Source organism: Festucalex cinctus, chromosome 13 (assembly GCF_051991245.1).
Source record: "Festucalex cinctus isolate MCC-2025b chromosome 13, RoL_Fcin_1.0, whole genome shotgun sequence".
In the NCBI taxonomy this organism is placed as follows: Eukaryota; Metazoa; Chordata; class Actinopteri; order Syngnathiformes; family Syngnathidae; genus Festucalex; species Festucalex cinctus.
In genome coordinates, this window is record NC_135423.1 from 10,768,330 (window position 1) to 10,781,009 (window position 12,680).

General features: G+C 40.4%; 1 protein-coding gene across 3 annotated transcripts in view; it reads left to right on the forward strand.

Moving 5' to 3' along the window:
- Positions 1-12,680, forward strand: part of npas1 (neuronal PAS domain protein 1) — a 98,782-nt gene that overhangs the window by 5,915 nt on the left and 80,187 nt on the right. For all 3 annotated transcript variants that reach the window (XM_077540240.1, XM_077540241.1, XM_077540242.1), the window contains exon 3: positions 2,663-2,764. The gene's annotated coding sequence lies outside the window, so the exon portion shown is untranslated. The remainder of the gene's footprint in view (positions 1-2,662; positions 2,765-12,680) is intronic.

Below are 12,680 nucleotides of genomic sequence, written 5' to 3' on the forward strand. Positions count from 1 at the left end.
TTGCGAGAAAAATAAAATATTTACGAGAAAAAACTCACAAATTTATGAAAAAACCCCCCAAATATTTGCAACATTATAAAGTTGCAAATTGGTGATAAAAAAAACTCACAAATATACGAGAACTAAAACTCAAATATTTGTAACATTATAAAGTGGCAAATTTGCGAGGAAAAAAAACATATTTACGAGAAATAAACTCAGATTTGTGATTTTTTTTTTTTTAAACTAAAAAAAAATAAAAGTAGCCTATTCGGATGTTTGTGCCAAGTCACATTTCCCAAGTGTGCAAAATGCCTACGGTGGAACAACTCGTTAAACATTTTAGTCGGGTTTTCAAATAAAGAGATAGTCATTGCTTTAGCAGACATTATCCGTATCGTATCAAGCATTTGCACTGTCAAGAATTACTGCCTACGACGGCGTATTAGGGCCATCGTGCCATCTTCTTGCCATTTTTCATTAATTTATTCTCTTTGGCTCAATTTACAATGTTAGTGGGCTGCATCCGGCTGTATAAGTTAACCGATTAACGTTCCCACCGATGCAAATTGGTAAATGAATCCCTCTCGGACAGCGTCATTGAGTGTAAATATTTGGTAAAGTGCCTTTGTGTGGTTTGACAAATGGACATCTTCGGTGGGAAAATTAAGGGTGTGACTTCGATGAGCCGACACAAAAACAAACAAAAAAAAGGAGGAAATGACCTTTTGTTCTCTGTACAGAAGCACAAGCAGAATGATATTAACATTTAAATCAGGTCAGCCGGTAAAATGTGCCACAAGGTTGCATGACAATCAGCATCGTTTGTCAGTCAAGAGTTTGCCGATCGATACTTTGATAAAAGCACCCAGGGTATAACCTGCAAGTGTCCTGCCTTGTTTAGCCGTGCTGCTACTTTTTTTTTTTTTTTTTTTGGTGCTGTGATATCCGCAGTATCTCTTTATTCCAACGTGGTTAGTATGTCCCCTTGTTGGCTCAAGTGCACATGCTGCATAATGCGCAACAATTCCACCGAGTTGTGAACCCAATTTTGAAGACATCCTAATTTAAAGGACAGAGAGACAACAACAGGATTCGGTGAGACTTAAAAAAAAAAAAAAAAGAAAAAGAAAAAAAAAGTACTTAGTTGCTCCCCCCTTGCGCTTGTAGGGTCACTGCTTTGAGACAGACACATGGGCTGCAGGTCAATGTGACGCCGATCAGGGGCGCCGACATATACACGTGCTGATTACCTCCCCTCAAGTGAAAAAAAAAATAAAAAAAATGCAAATAATAAATGTATGAGCAACGTGCTTGTTTTTGTGCTTGATTAATTATGCCGTTTAATTCCACATCCACCATGCTGCTCCTCCATATAATTTCCCAGTGGTCTCGGCTGTTTCTTCTCTCACTCTCTGCTCCCCCCCCTTCCACCTCCCCCCTCATCGCAAAATGAATCATGGATCCGACCGTGTGCACCCGTGGGAGTGCGGTGAGCCGGCACGGGCTGACCAATCACGGGCACCGGCGGTAGACTTGCCGATGGAGGGTCTTCTTGTCAGGTTCAAAGCGCATGCCGATTTTTAACACCTCTAAAATGTGATAAACTTCTCACAATGAGGAAAATATTGCCAAAGTCAACCCTAACATTTTCTTTACATTATATTCTATGCAGCCTCACTACTCAAAACACTCTCTTCTGATTAATATTCTGTTTATGGTATATAAATCAAGCAGCAAAAACAACCTGTTTTGGCCATTTTGCCACTGAAAGTGACATCACAGTTTCTCAAGACTCAGGTAGCCACCAATCACGGCTCACCTGATTTCCAAGTTACGTCACGTTCGCAAGCTGAGCCGTGATTGGTCGTTACATGAGCCCTGAGCAACTTTGATGTCATTTTCTGTCGACAACAAGTGACAAAATGGCCGAGGAGGCTCAGATGGATAAAAACGGGTTGATTTTGCTGCTTAATTGATATTTCACGATTTTTATACTAATCAGAATACTGTGTTTAGATAATTGGGGGTGCATAAAACAAATTATTGTTAAAGTTTTTGGTGGACTTTGTGGAGTAGAGAAACGTTCGGCCAACGAGGTAATGCTGTCGTCACACATCTAAGTGTGTCCAAAAGTCTGAAAATAAACCGGTGGTGGATGGGAATGGCGGTTAGCATTGTTAGCTTTGGCTATTTTGACCAAAGCTGTTTTTCAAATATTCATTCGGGCAACACCATGGGAAGCGGTCCTGAAAATGGCCAAAGTTATGTGAGTCGTGTTTTTAATTATTTGTTTTTATTTGTTTGTTTTTATTTGTTTGACGGTGGTCCGTCAAAATTTGGATTTACAAGAAACCGGTCTGTGTTGAAAGAAAGGTTGGGGATTCTTCTAGGGCCTGAGCGATTTAATCGCCTGCTAAAAAAGAACAGAATATCAACCAAAGTATTATAGACTTTGGGAACAAAGTGATTAAAAAAAAAAACCCCAAAAACTGCTGGAACGGACATTGAGGGTGGTGGTAATTGTATGTTGAGCATAAAACAACACTAGGGTGATGTTTTGCCAGTGAGTGTCTTATAAATGGACCAGGGATTTTTTATTTATTTTTTCTTCAAAATGAAAAGATGAACAAGCAAGAAGACAACGAACAGGCTAACGTGTGTCCATGTTTGTGTTCTACAGCTCCCCCGGTGGCGTGTTTTTAACGGGAAGCCCGATGGGACCCCCCCGGCGCTCCTCTTCCCAGCCCGGCCGACCTCCTCCTCAGCCTCTTGACAGTTCCAGGTTAGCCCTCTCTCCACTTTCCCCCTTGGCCCTCCTCTTCTCTGCCCTCCCGCTTTCCTCGCCGAACCTCCCGTGGGGCCCCCCGTAGAGAGCGCCGCTCAGATCCAGAGCCCCCCGCCAAAGCCCGCCCTAATCCTCCCCATCGATCTCCCTGAGAATTTCCCTTTCCCGGCGCAGCGGGCGCCCGCCATTCGCACGCCTCGACTGCGAGCAGCCAGCTCTTTTCATTTGGAGACAAAATGGGTGCGGGCGCATTACCTGCGTCCTCTCTCATCTTCTTCACGCCGCTTGACGAGGGGGTTATAGCGGGCGGCGTGTTGCTCGGCTCTTTCTCCAATTCAGTCGGACGTGACTAGTCTCCCTGTAAACAGTTTTCTCTAACACCACTTACACCGCATCACAGGCATCTGTTGTGTAGCGTACACCAGTCCAAATTACACCATGTGCTGCAATTTGGTACAGTGCAGTTTTATTTTTTCCACTGTCACGGGGACCCAACGAAGTTAGCTAAAATCTACTTTTTTATTTATTTATTTATATATTTTTTTTTAATCAATATCAAATCAAATAGGAGGACTTGGCAGTTTTTCGGACATCTGTCTCACATGTAAGGATTCAAATCTTGAGTCCTCATGCTCACTCGGATTTTCTCAGAGCACATCATGCAGGCATGCTAGGTTAATTAATGACTAAATCAACCATAAGTGTGAATAGTATTTTGTCTATGTGTTCATTCTGATTGGCTACTTTTCAGGACTAGTTTGTGACGACTTGATGCAAAGTGAATTAATTGTCACACTCTCATGATGAAAATCCATCCATCCATCCATCCATCCATCCATTTTCTTGACCGCTTACATGGTGAAAATAATAATAATAATAATAATAATAATATAAATAATAAATAATGGCAAAAACAACCAACAGCCACCACCAAAATAACAACCAACCAACAACCACCACAACCATCATCATCAATGATGGCAATGTTGACACTGATGCTAACTTAGCATATCACGCTAATTTCTACCTCCACAGCTAACGCGCCTGTTTGTGGAACTCTTTGTGTTGGTGGAGCCAAACAATTGACAAAATAAGAAAATGCATCATAATTTGTTGTTGTTTATTATATAGAACTGTCGTATAACCTCGGCATGTTGCCTTTCATGTGATATTGCTTTGCAGTTTGACCCTAGCAAGACTGATCGGCAGCATGTCTAAAAGTTAGGGGTGATGCTACAGAAATGGACAAATGCATAGAATCAGGAAGTTGGCGCTACTAGAAGTAACTCGAGATTTTTACCATGACTCAAATGACAACACGAGAATAATAAATAGTTTAAACAAAATTGAGGGGGAAAAAATGTAGCGGGACGTTCATTTTTTATTTGTATTTAGGTCAAATGGCCTCAGCACTTAAAATGTCTGCGTATAAACAGCAGCGTCTACAAACTGCGATAATTACACTTACGACCCATATTTTTCTCATGGGATAAAAGAGAGTCATTTATTTCTCTAAACTAGTAAAGTAGGTGACGCATGCGGCCATTAATTGCGGCATGGTACGTATTTACAGGGATTGGCATTATTTGACAAAATGGTGTAGTCGTGTTTTATGTTTTTTTGTTCAATCTTTAGTATGTCCAGCACTTTATTACAGCTGCGATTGTTTTGAAAGTGCTTTATAAATACATTTGAGTTTAGTCGCGGTAGTAGCAGCAGCGTGCAGCTGAGCCGCAAGATGAGCATGCATCATTACTGAAGTCCTCCTGGGAAGAGCCCTCAACCAACAGTCTATCCTGTGTAACATACTTGGTCATCATTTATTTATTTACTAGGCAAGCTCAGCCGCCTCTCTCTCTCTCTCTCACGCGCGCGTCTTTTACCGCCAGAGTAGACGTGTTTCCTCCCTCTAGTTTTGCTGTCTGTTTATGAACAACAAGTATCGTGAACAATAGATGATTAAACCTCATACTTTATTAACACGTCGGCTGTGCTGCCGGCATGATAAATAACTGTCGGAGTTCATCCTAGGAAGAGCTGATACAGTAGAGTAGGAACTACAAGTTGAGTTTGTAAATGTCGAGTTTCACTACTGTACATTGTTGGCTAAAATGCTATTTATTTTTTGGAACTGATGCTAGCATTAGCACATGTCACTAAACCTCACCTTGAAAGGGTGTCAGACCATTTAACATTTGTTTACGTAAGTTGTTGAAAAATAAGAGAATGTAAGTTGATGTTTGGATCCTGTTAATTTTTGTTAATTTTATTATCATTTATAGGTGATAATTTCTGTGAGTGGTCTGATCGTGTAAAAAAGGGTAGGCTCATTCATTCATTCATTTATTAATTCATTCATTCTAGCCAGCATTAAAGGATCAACTCTGATTTTTGTTGATGTTATCTTGTCCCATGTTAGCAAGTATTTCAGTGTTGTGGTATGCGTTTAATGATTGCCACTCGACATGTGGATGACTTCAAATAAAGAAGTGTTACAAATTTGTTAAATTAGTGGCTGATTTATTGATAAACATTTGGAACAGTTAATACATTTTTTTGTCATTTAAGTGAGCAGACTGTTTCAAGAGTGTTTTATTGTTTTAAGTTAAGTGTTGCAGTAGCAAAATTAAGTGTTCATTTTGCATAGGAATGCTATATATGCAAATAGGCAATATGCAAGTAGAGTAATGTCAATTTTAACAAAGTGCAATTAGAGGAAAATTATTTCAAGCTGCATTTTCTGACAATAATTTGCAATACAGAGACCATCTAAAGTTTTAGTCTCATTCTAAAAATACATTAAAACATCTTAAAGTGGAAGTTTACCTCAAACATCTCTTGACAATGTGTTACATGTGACCTCACTAGTCTGAACATGACATTCTGATTTAATATTACATTTTTTGGATATGAGTTATAAAGCAAAATCCAGCCGTTTTTATCCATCTCAGGGGGCGGCCATTTTGACACGCTGTTGAGTGAAGATGACATCACAGTTGCTCAGGGCTCAGGCAACAACAAATAAGAGCTCATATGTTTTCTGAATCTGTACTGTGATTGGTTGTTACCAATGTATGAGTGTGCTTATTTGTTTGTTTAATTTTCCACCAGTGTCCATTAAACGGCTGAAAAGTGCTTTGGCGACTTAAGTATACTGTAAAAACCCATGAAAGCTATAAACTGCAAATTTATGACACACAGCATCGATTTCCTTGATAGACAACTACAATCCACGAATCAATTTTTCAATTTAGCGGGGCCACGGTAGCTGAACTGCGATCTAGCGGGGAGCACTTTAAACTGTAAATTGTTTCATCCCTTCGTATATTCCAAATATGATTGATCTCAATGGAAAATTTTGTTCTGAAGGTCAAGCAAATCAATAGTAATGTAGAGTAATGTTTGTGAATTAGCCGTTGAGTTGGGAATTTTATTTTTTATTTTTTTTTAATCTAAAGCTTCTCAGTCCATCATCTTCAAGCGCCCTTCGTTTAATTTTTTTTTTTTAACCTGAAGTGAACACACAGTCAGCTGCACAGCTTTCACCCCCTCCACCTCATTCCCAGTCCTCCATACTTCACTGCTCTTTTCCTCAGCACCCCCCCCCCCCTTACCCGACTCTCCGCTCCCCTCCTCTCATGTCCGCCGCCCCCTCCCCACCCCAAAGCCCTCTGCCCCCCTCCCTCCCCTACCGCTTTCTCTTTATTAATTTATTGGGTTGTTATTCTCCTTGCCTGGCTCCGCTAATGAAGGCGGGATGCAGATGAGGGCGAAGGTCGTCTCCGTAGCGATCGACCCCGTCGCCCCGCAGCATGGCACTCTGACTGGCATGGGTCAGTGGCAGCTGTCAATCAAAACACACATACACATATACACATGAGCATGCATATGTGTGTTTTATAGTCGGTCACAGTAGATATGCACCATCACTTTCTGATCCTTAAAAAAAAAAAGCAGAGTTCATATCGTTGTGCTCGAAGCAGAACAATTTTTCTTTCAGGCTGGATTTACACTGCAGGTCCAAGTGGCTAACTCTGATTCATTTCAACGGATGCATATCCCATTTGGCTGAGTGTAAACTCTACAGATGTTAGAGTCAGATTTAGAAATTGATGAGTCAAATAGAGAGCCTTGGAAGCCAAACATTAAAAACTGGTACAAAAATAAAGAGCAAGCACATACTAATAGTTGGGCAAAAGGAGCGTTGTATTTCCAGCAGTTTTATGAGAGAGCACATGAGTCACTGCAATTTCGTACTTATTCAGTACACTACTCATTAAATTAAGTGGTGACAAAAAGACAAAAATAATTTTAATAAGACAGAACTGATCGTTTTGAAAACAATCAGTTATGTTTTGATCTGAATAAGAACTTTGTTTTTTGTTGTTGTTTTTTCTTTGTTTTTTTTAGTTATTATGTGTCTTGTGCCCCCCCCCCCCCCCTATTTACATTGTAATGACATAAAGCCAAATTGTGTCACTCAAACCGTGCAACGTGAATCCAACATCACTTTCTTAAAACTGACTTTTAGAGGTCGGGAAGTTTCCAATCATCAATTTTTTCGTACATGCACAAGTCTGTCGTCTGTCAAGACAACATGATGCAACACGGAGTCAGCTCTCGTAAAAATATCTTAACATAAAACATTTAGCGCATCCATCAAGGAAGGATCCATCATCCTGCCGGCTGCGTTGCTTTAATTAATGAAGTGGCCACAGGGGTGTTTTTTTTTCTTCTTTTTTTCTTTTTTTTTTTTTTAAGAAATAGTGTTGTCTTTATGGCTAGTCATTTGATTGATTCTGATTCTTTGATTCTGACCACCAACAGGTCACATCTCTCACTAATCCTCTGAAAAGTCATCCATATTTTTTTTTGACAAAAAACACCCAGTTGATGAGATTCGTAATTTGCTTTGTTGGCAATGTTTGAAATGGAAATGTATCTGTTTCAAATAAGGGGGGGGGGGATTCCCCGTGCTTCATTTTGTATGGAAATGAAGAGATGTTAGCAAGTCTTGTTAAACAAGAGCATAAAAAGCTGGTTTAGCATTTCACTCAAAAGTCTCCTAGCACAGAATCACAAACTAGATCGAGTCCAGGTCTAGATCTTTGTGTCTGTCTCTTTTGTCCACCTGTCTGTCTGGAGGCCAAATTACTTTTCTATCTCTCCAACAACAAGTTTAGCTTGTACTGTCTGTATGTAGCATGTGTTGTATATATTTATAGTGGATACAAAAAATTTAAACATTACTGTTCAAATTCAAGTTTTTTGTGATGTAAACTAAAACTAAGATAAATCATAACCCATGAAATTAGTAAGTAAAGCACTACCACTTTTAAAGCTAACAATGCTAATTCAGTATGCTTATAGAGTTCTCTGGGTCAACTGAGATCATGTTCGTTTGCTAACAGGCCATGTATGCTTTTAATATGCGCGGGCCATAATAACCTTGTGGGTCAGGTTTAGGACTAAGTAATTACTTGGAGGGTTCGTGACTTCTTAACACCGCTGTGTCAAGAAATAAACACTTTACGTCACTCTCACGCACAGACTGTTTTGTTGTTTAGCATATTAGCGCTCTCACCTCTCTCTCGCTTCATCTTCCTCTCTATGTGTGTGTGTGTGTGTTACAAAATCTCTTGTATCCATGTTGCGCTTTGTGTACATGTCAGTATTGCTCACAGTTTATTGTGCTGGATGTATTTATGGACTCTGACATGTTCATGAGTCTTCTCACCTGCGCGCGCACGCACACGTATCTCTATTAGCAGTTTCGTAGTGTTAACAGTGTGACGCCATGCGTGAACCTTCCCACCTTTGCCTCATATCTATGCAAAGCTGGGGTCTTGTCAATCAGTCACCTTGGTGACACGGAGCCCCACCTCCCCAATTAGAGCTGACAGGGCAGGATTAGGAGGGGGGCGGGCCCCCGCCGACCTGCCTACGTGTCAATCATGAGCCGGGCATCGGCGCGCCTGTTTACTGTCAGATCCCATCTCCGTCTGTCAGACCGCTGGCAAGCGTCGCCCAGGGAAGTGAGGCGGCGGCGGCGGTAGAAGGGCGGCGGCGGTGGAGGAGATCTGATCGGAATTAACGATGCTTCTCCCCACAGAGCGCCCGTGCTTTTAATTCATGAAAGGCACGAGAGGGAGGAGAGCGTTTAAAACCCAGAGCAGGGCCTTCTTTAGAAGTTTTCACACTGATGTTCCGTCTCTCCTTGACAATCACTTTTTTTGCGCGCTTGCTGACTCTCCCTCCCGTTGTTCTGCCTCGACATCCCTTTCTCTCTTTTCCACGACCTGCTTCCCACACGCCTTACACTCGCCAGCATCATCAAACCTCCCTCTGAACTTGTTATTCCTCTCTATTTATTTCGTTTTTCCTTTTAACTCTGCCAAGTCAGGAAGTGTTAATGTGAGATGTATCTATATTACGCAATAACCTCATAAGTGACTTCCGTGAAACTTTATGAAGAGGTGACGGATTTTGGGATTTAGTGTCTTTAAATAAATAAGTAAATTACTTGGTATTGTATCATAATTATCAAACAATCATTTTTAAAAAATAGAAGCAGTCATATTAAAATTAGTCAGAGACCAGTGGCAGGTGGTGTTAGTTAATGTTACTCAATCCATCTCTTTACGTCACAATCAAAAGAACCATAAATACAATACAACAACATAATATAACTTCACACATCTATGAGCTGCTGATTATTAAATGTATTCATTTGTTTTGCAAGTACAATTTGGCTGAAACAAGTTTTACTCTGCTCAACCAATCAGGAGACAGAATAATGTTGCAAAAACATCAAGGGGACGAATTTAAAATCTTATTGACTGCAACTAATTCAAGTAACATGGGCCACCACTGCTAATTCTGAAGAACAACATTCAACACAAAAAAGGCAGAAACGAATGACATAAAATGTCCAAAACAGGAGAGGCAGAAAATGACCATAATGTGTCATTAAAATTGCCAAAAATGTCAGAAACTTGACAGAAAAGTCTAAAAATGCACGATAAAAACTTAAGTCTGAAAGGTTACACCAAACCAAAGTAGATGAAGATGAATCTATGTATTGGATACTGCATATTGTCTGTTATGGTGCAGCTCTATTTAGCTCTTAGGCCTTCAGTACATTTGACTAACACACACACACACACACACAGTTTCGTTCATCATAATATTCAAACGTTTGGCAGCTCCGGACAGATTTTTTTGTTATTTATTTGGCATAAAATGGCTCTTATGACAGTAAAGGTTGCTGACCCCTGACCTAGACAGAGCTATCCTTCTTTGCCAGTGTGGCTCAGGGAGTACAATGAATAGGAACCATTTTGGACAGATTAGACCTTCTTTGGACGAGACAGACAAGCATTTGTCTTTTTACTTTTGTTAGAGGAATTTATTTTCCATACGTCTTATATCCTCCTCCGTGAACCACTAAAGGGCCTATTAACACACACAGACAAACAAATCTGCAGTATTTTCCCCATTTTTGTTAGCAGTTCAACCTTGGTGGAGGTCTGCACGCTACCGAGTGTTGTTATACTTTGAAATTGCACTAATATGTATTTGTCACAGCGTTAAGGTCAGTGTTTATTTGTGCACGTCTCCGTCTGTGTTTTAGTACGTGTCTGGAGAAGAGGTTAGTGCGTGCACATACAGTGTGTGAATACATAATGCCGTTTCGGCCTCAGTCTGTGTCATGTGTGCAGGGTTCACACCGTGCGTGTGCGTGTGCATGTGCACACCCGGACCCGAGGTCCCTGGCGTGTTTGCATTTCTTCTCTTTTGGGGTCTGCGGCGCCGGCCTCGCTTTGACCCTGGTGCCCCCACTCTAATCCTTTAGCAAATTAGGGGTTGTGTGTTTCTGAGGGGGGTGTTGGGGGTCTGGGCCGAGCCACGGCTCTGGGATTAGAGGAGTGAAGGTCTCGCTCGGGTTTGTGGAGGATGAAGTGGAAGGAAACAAAAGGTAGTGGCGGAGGGAAAACTGAGCGCTATTGTCAGCATTCTGCGGGCTGCAAATGCTCATGTGGGATATCTCATTACCTCTGGCGAGGCATTTTGTATTTTTCAGTCCTTTATGTTTGCAGGATCAAAATCTAATTAGCAGATTTCAAAAAGGTCTAAATTGTTATTTTCATAGAAATGGTGTCACTACTTCTACTGTGGTTTGTTCGGTTGGAATTTAAACTTTTTTTTTTTTTTTATAACTGTGTGGATGATTACAAATTGTTGTATGTGCGTCTGCATGCCTTGGACTTTTTTGACCGTGGACTATATGTAGTCATACTGCTTATTTCTACTCTGCAAGGTTACCGTTATTATGAATAACTGGCGAGAGGAGCCATGACATTGATTTTATGATGTGTACATTGCGAGCATGCGTACATGTGCATGTCTGAGTGAGCTGTGGATTTATTTATTTATTTATTTAAACTCTGTGGATTACAGTGGTGCCTTGAGATACAAGTGACTTAAAAAAATAGCCTCTGAAAATACATGAACATCAGTATGTTACATTTTTAAGCACAGTTTCAAATGAGTTTGATAATAACGTCAAAAGCATATTGCTCGCTATGACATGCGCTAGCTAATATAAACCAAATCGGGTTCTGAGGTTAGCAGACGCGGGTCAATTAGTGGGGCTCAGAGTTCAAAGCAAACATGGTGAATCGAAATTTAAGCTGTTGTGCTGCAGTCAAATAGAATAAGATGAATTGAAGTTAGCCCCCAATTGTAAATGCTTTTAGGTCAAGGTTAAAAACAACAGTATGTTTTTTTTCCCCATACATGTGATTAAGGTCTTTTAAAGCATTTCTTTCATCAATTTTTCCTTCTTCTTTTAGTAATTTTAATAGACTACTCTTTCTTTCTGCTCTTTGCTTTTAAATGCCTTTAATTTTGTTGTTGCAAATGTCTCTGAATGTTTTATTTTCAACTATATGGAGCATATTAATCTAGCTTTTTTATTAAATGTACTATATAAATAAAGTTGCATTGCCTTGCTCACCTCATACTAAATTTTCAATCAATACTGTTCTGAAAAATAAAAGCAAAATACAAAGATGTATTTTTTTTGTTAGCTTTCCATGTCCCACCCAAAATTGGGTTTATAACAACAAACTGAACACAAACTGTGCAGTAACACATGCACTGCCATAACTGTCATATATTCTTTATCCTCTGTGAAGAACAACTAATAATATTAGTGCTGTACTGATGAGATGGTGAAGCTGAGACTTCTCGATGAACGGTATATCCGTCTGTCTATTTTAGACTGCCCCATGTGGCCAAGGCTGGCACACCGGAAAAAGCAGCACAATGGTCGATTGATTGACACAGTCACAAAAATGGTTTAATTCTATTTATGTCATTACGCTAATTTTTTTTTTAGTAATGCAGTGCTAATTTCCCGTAGTAAAATACACATTGCAAGATTTTTTGTTGTTTTTCTGGCACTCTGACTCCTAACTAATTATTAATTTTTCACCTTTGAACCACTACTACGCAGTTTTACATATTAATATTCTGTTCATATCTATTTTTTTTTTTTTTATCCACGTGAATGTCAAGCTAGTGTAATGAATTTATTTGGAACAACTAGCGAGCATTTTGCTCGACCATATGTGCGTCTGACAAGCTAAACACGCGCGCCGTCATGCACGTCCGCCGATTGCCGCGCGTTTGCAGCAGGTGTCGGTTGCCGGGGAAATGTGGGCGGAACATGTTTGCGCGTGTTTGCATTAGAGATGCATGGCGTGTTTGTTGTCTGAGAGGCGGCTCAGGTGTCTGTTAATGTCTGCTGAACGACCTCGCTGCAGGGAACGGGCTATCAGGCTGAGAGGGAGCCTATCATGTTAATTACTTTACACACACCCCGACAACTGCACACACGCACGGCGAG